Raw genomic sequence first — 6,096 nt, forward strand, 5'->3', positions numbered from 1 at the left:
TTTTTTCGTGTTTTTTTTTAGGAAGGGTTTTTTTTTTTTTTTTTTTTTTTTAGGCTACAGGGCGAGCATGTACTAGCCAGGGCAAGCATGTACTAGCCAGAGAGACACAGAGACAGAGAGACAGAGGTGAGAAATCACCCCCTGGGGGTAAGGCCACGCCATAGTCTCTACTCCCCCATTCTTCTCTCAAGATTTTGGACACATGCGCACACACAACTGCACTCAGTGTGAGTTTTAAGCTGCCAGATCAGGGACTTGAACTGTGGTCTACGATGTGAGAGTCCAACAACATAACCCTTATGTCTCTGCTGGTCCCAGTATTATCAGTCTTTTTAATGTTAGCTGTTCTAGTGGCTATGTAGTAGCATCTTGTTTTAATGTTAATATGCATTTTCCTTATGACTACTGAAATTGATTTTTTAAATATATTTGTTATTCATATATTTTATAAAGTATCTGCTTAAATATGTTGCCATTAGACAATTGGTTTTCCTTATTTTGATTGGTAGGAGTTCTATTTCTATCCTGGAATATTACTTATCTGATATATGTTTGGCAAATATCTTCTTTTATTTATTTATTTATTTATTTATTGAGAGGTTTTTGCTATAGGGTGCATGCACTTGCCAGAGAGACAGAAAGAGACAGACAGAAAGCGAGAAATCACCCCCCAGGGGGGATAGTCACGCTGCAATTCCTTCTCCTCCACTCTCCTCTCGGGATCTTGGGCATGCACGCACACACACCCGGTGTGAGTTTTAAGCCACCGGGTCCGGGGCATGAACCGCAGTCAGGTACATGGGAGTCCAGCGACATAGCCAATACGCTAACTGCTAGTCCGACAAATATCTTCTTACAGTCTCTGGCATGCTTATTCATTTTCTTAATGGTTTCTTTTGCTGTTTTTAATTTTGAAAGAATATAATATTTAAAATTTGTATGCTTAGTGCTTTTTATTACATGTTCAAGAGGTATTTTTCTTCCTCTAAAACAAAGATACATTTTCCAGTAGAAGCTTTATGGTTTTTAGGGCTATGATCCATCTTAAATTATTTTTTTCTTTATAATGTGAGGTAGAGGAATTAATTCTATCCTTTTGTTGAACCAATTAATAGAAGGTACCAGAGTAATACTCCAGACTTTATTTTACTCTAAATATAATAAATTTGGTAGTATTAGTGTTATTTAAATGTGTTTATGCATTACAGAAAATAAAGGTGGGAAAGTGGAAGTAATCACAAATCATAGCAATGTGTTTATAGCTCTCTCTAAGATGACAGAGAATCAACTACCCTGGCACAAGAAATGTATGTGTGCTAAATTATTTGGGGTGGATTGTAATAGATGATGTACTTTAGTTTTGGTAAAAAAAAAAAAAAGTTGTATTGAATTCTCCATTCTAATTTTGTGTCAGATAGAGAGAGAATGTGTACTACTAAAGTAAGGAGCTAATAATATCTGTGTTGAGGCAGTTTTATCATTTTGTCCCTGCAACAAACTCACACTTTTAAAAAATAAAAATATTATCTGCTTCTGTAATATCTACTCAGTGGTTCATTTTGTTTCCCTTTGCTAATTAATCTAATTGCTAGAAGCAGTGTCAATACTGGGCTATGAAAAGAACTTCCTGTATTGAAAAATTAGAGCCAGGTTGTAAAAGTTTTAAAATCTGTCTTTAATATGCACTTTATCTTTCCTATATCAGAAACAAAAGTATGAATTGTAATGATATTTAGATCATTGTGTTATTTAGAGAAATGAAGGATAAATGAATGAAAAATAAGATTACTCATATTACTTTTTTTTCTAGTGTTTGTGTCATTAGAAGATATCTATTGGGACCAGCAGTTAGCATAATGGCTATGTCGCTGGACTCCCATGTAGTCAACCACAGTTCACGTCTCGGACCTGGTGGCTTAAAACTCACGCCGGGCGCATGTGCATGCATGCCCAAGATCCCAAGAGGATCTAAACTAAACTGTTGTTCAGTTTATGGGCATTTGACTTGTTTCTACTTTGGGGGGTATTGTGAATGATGTGATATAAATATTAATGGTCAAATCTTTTGGAGAAGGGATTGCAGTGTGGCCATCCCCCCTTGGGGGTGATTTCTCGCTTTCTGTCTCTGTCTCTGTCTCTGTCTGGTGAGTGCACGCACCCTATAGCAAAACCCTCTCCAAAAAAAAAAAAAAAAAAAGATATCTATTTACGTTTTAGTAGGTGTTTAAAATCTTCTATTGTAAGTATGAAAATACAAAGTAAAATGCTTGGGCACATTATAGGTGTAATTATTATACTAACAAAATAGCAGTTTTCAAAATTTTCTTCTTTTTGAATTACGAAGATGATTTGTGTGTCAATCAGTATGATCATATAATTTTTCTTCTGCCAATAGAGCAAATTACATTGATTTTTTAATCTTACACAACCTTGTATCTTATATTCTACATTTATTTATCTGTATATTTTGGTTGCATCTTATTATTATAGAAATGAAGTGTGTGGTATACTGGATTAACAAACCACTGCAATGTGGATTGAAGAAGATATTGATAATGCTATAATTGAAGAACAAAATCCTGTAATAATTACATGTTCACTGAGTGAGATGTCTTTTGTTCCTGGGAAACAATAAAAAGAATATTTTCCACCTAGAATGACAATAATCTGATTACATGATAAAATGTCTTTCTTGTATGTCTATTGATTTTATGAGTACTGGGACTTCAAAGATAACTTTTATTTCAGTTTATTTATTACTTTTTAAAGTATAGGGCCAATGATATTTGATATATTCTCAAAGTTATGCAATGATTACTACTCTTTACTTCCAGAACGTTTCATTTTTTTTTTTTTAAGAGGTTTTTGCTGTAGGGTGCATGCACTCACCAGACAGACAGAGACAGACAGACAGAAAGCGAGAAATCACACCCTGGGGGGATGGCCACGCTGCAATCCCTTCTCCTCCATTCTCCTCTTGGGATCTTGGGCACGCACGCACATGCACCTGGCGTGAATTTAAGCCATCGGGTCCAGGACACGAACCACAGTCAACTACATGGGAGTCCAGCAACATAGCCATTACGCTAACTGCTGATCCCCTTCCAGAACATTTCATCACCCCCCAAAGAAACCTTATACCAGTTAGCAGTTACTCCTGTTTACCCCTCTCCATAGTCCCTGGAAATGGCTCTCAGTTGCTTTGGATTTAAACTGCTTTTGGACATTCCATTTCTTCTTTCAGTTTTCATAATGTATTCGGAGTTTATCCAGGTTGTAGCAATGTCAATACTTAAATTTTTTCATTGCCAAATAATTTTTTATTTTATAAATATAACACATTTTGTTTATCTGTTGTTCAGTTTATGGGCATTTGACTTGTTTCTACTTTGGGGGGTATTGTGAATGATGTGATATAAATATTAATGGTCAAATCTTTTGGAGAAGGGATTGCAGTGTGGCCATCCCCCCTTGGGGGTGATTTCTCGCTTTCTGTCTCTGTCTCTGTCTCTGTCTGGTGAGTGCACGCACCCTATAGCAAAACCCTCTCCAAAAAAAAAAAAAAAAAAAGATATCTATTTACGTTTTAGTAGGTGTTTAAAATCTTCTATTGTAAGTATGAAAATACAAAGTAAAATGCTTGGGCACATTATAGGTGTAATTATTATACTAACAAAATAGCAGTTTTCAAAATTTTCTTCTTTTTGAATTACGAAGATGATTTGTGTGTCAATCAGTATGATCATATAATTTTTCTTCTGCCAATAGAGCAAATTACATTGATTTTTTAATCTTACACAACCTTGTATCTTATATTCTACATTTATTTATCTGTATATTTTGGTTGCATCTTATTATTATAGAAATGAAGTGTGTGGTATACTGGATTAACAAACCACTGCAATGTGGATTGAAGAAGATATTGATAATGCTATAATTGAAGAACAAAATCCTGTAATAATTACATGTTCACTGAGTGAGATGTCTTTTGTTCCTGGGAAACAATAAAAAGAATATTTTCCACCTAGAATGACAATAATCTGATTACATGATAAAATGTCTTTCTTGTATGTCTATTGATTTTATGAGTACTGGGACTTCAAAGATAACTTTTATTTCAGTTTATTTATTACTTTTTAAAGTATAGGGCCAATGATATTTGATATATTCTCAAAGTTATGCAATGATTACTACTCTTTACTTCCAGAACGTTTCATTTTTTTTTTTTTAAGAGGTTTTTGCTGTAGGGTGCATGCACTCACCAGACAGACAGAGACAGACAGACAGAAAGCGAGAAATCACACCCTGGGGGGATGGCCACGCTGCAATCCCTTCTCCTCCATTCTCCTCTTGGGATCTTGGGCACGCACGCACATGCACCTGGCGTGAATTTAAGCCATCGGGTCCAGGACACGAACCACAGTCAACTACATGGGAGTCCAGCAACATAGCCATTACGCTAACTGCTGATCCCCTTCCAGAACATTTCATCACCCCCCAAAGAAACCTTATACCAGTTAGCAGTTACTCCTGTTTACCCCTCTCCATAGTCCCTGGAAATGGCTCTCAGTTGCTTTGGATTTAAACTGCTTTTGGACATTCCATTTCTTCTTTCAGTTTTCATAATGTATTCGGAGTTTATCCAGGTTGTAGCAATGTCAATACTTAAATTTTTTCATTGCCAAATAATTTTTTATTTTATAAATATAACACATTTTGTTTATCTGTTGTTCAGTTTATGGGCATTTGACTTGTTTCTACTTTGGGGGGTATTGTGAATGATGTGATATAAATATTAATGGTCAAGTCTTTCGGTAGACATAGTCTCATTTTTCTTGAGTAAATAGCTAGGAATGCACATGTTGTGCCATCTTGTAGTTTTATATTTAACTTTTTGAGGAACCTCCAAACATTCAAAAGTACTACATTATTTGACATTCCTACCAGGAATTTATTACAGTTTCAATTCTCTATGTCTCTATCGATACTTATTATCTACCTTTATTTTAGTCATCCTATAGTATTTCATTTGATATGTATTTCGTTCAAACTTCTTGTCATGTCCTACTGACCATTTTGTATATCTGTTTTGGAGAAGTATTGATTCAGATCTTCTACCCATTTTAAAAGAATAGGCCTTATTTTTGGGAATGGTTTCAGGTTCACAGTAAAATTGTGAGGATGGTACATAGATATCTATGTAACCCTTCCCTCTACCCACATTCACAGCCTCTTTCATTATCAAAATATACCAGTCTGTGCTAGAGTGGTGTATTTGTTACAGTTAGTAAGTGTTCATTGCCACATCATTGTCACCAAAACTCCATAGTTTACAATAGAGTTTACTGTTGTTGTTTTACGATCTATGAGTTTTGACACATGTATTATTAATGGCATATATCCATGATTATAGTACCATTTGGAGTAGTTTCACTACCCTAAAAATCTTCTGTCTTCTATTCATCATTCCTTCTCCCTTAACTCATAATCTTTTTGGTGTCTTCAGTTTTGCCTTTTCCATAATTAAATATGGTTTGAATCATACTGTGTAGCCTTTCAGATTGTATTCATTCATTTAGTAATATGCATTTAAGTTCCTTCCATTTCTTTTTATGGCTTGATAACACATTTCTTTTGAGTGTGGAATAGTATTTTATTATCTTGATGTACTATAATTTATATAAGTTTTTAGTTCCTTTGGGTAGAGAGTAAAGATTGCTGAATTGTAGGTAAGATTGTATCTCTTTTTTGCAAGGAACTGCCAGTTATCTTCCAAAGTAGTTGCACCACTTTACATTTCTACCAAAATTTGCTGAAAGCTTTCGTGGTTTCTCATCTTCTAACATATTTGTTAATACAGATGTTCCTCGGGAGCTAGAATGTAGTAGCTGCTATCACATGTGGTGAGGCCATTCTGCCCCTTACCCATCCAGGATCAACAGAGAGGCGCAGGCCACTTGGCCGAGCTCGTCATCAGTGACCTTTTTCCAGCCTGCTGTGGGAGAGGAGTGGCTTCACCAACCTTCAAGGACCACCATCTAGTTCCTGTAGTCCTAAAGATAGAGCAACAGGGGAACCAGCAGTTAGTGTAATGGC

The sequence above is a fragment of the Tupaia chinensis genome, unplaced genomic scaffold (genome assembly GCF_000334495.1).
Source record: "Tupaia chinensis unplaced genomic scaffold, TupChi_1.0 Scaffold000075_1, whole genome shotgun sequence".
Lineage (NCBI taxonomy): Eukaryota > Metazoa > Chordata > Mammalia > Scandentia > Tupaiidae > Tupaia > Tupaia belangeri.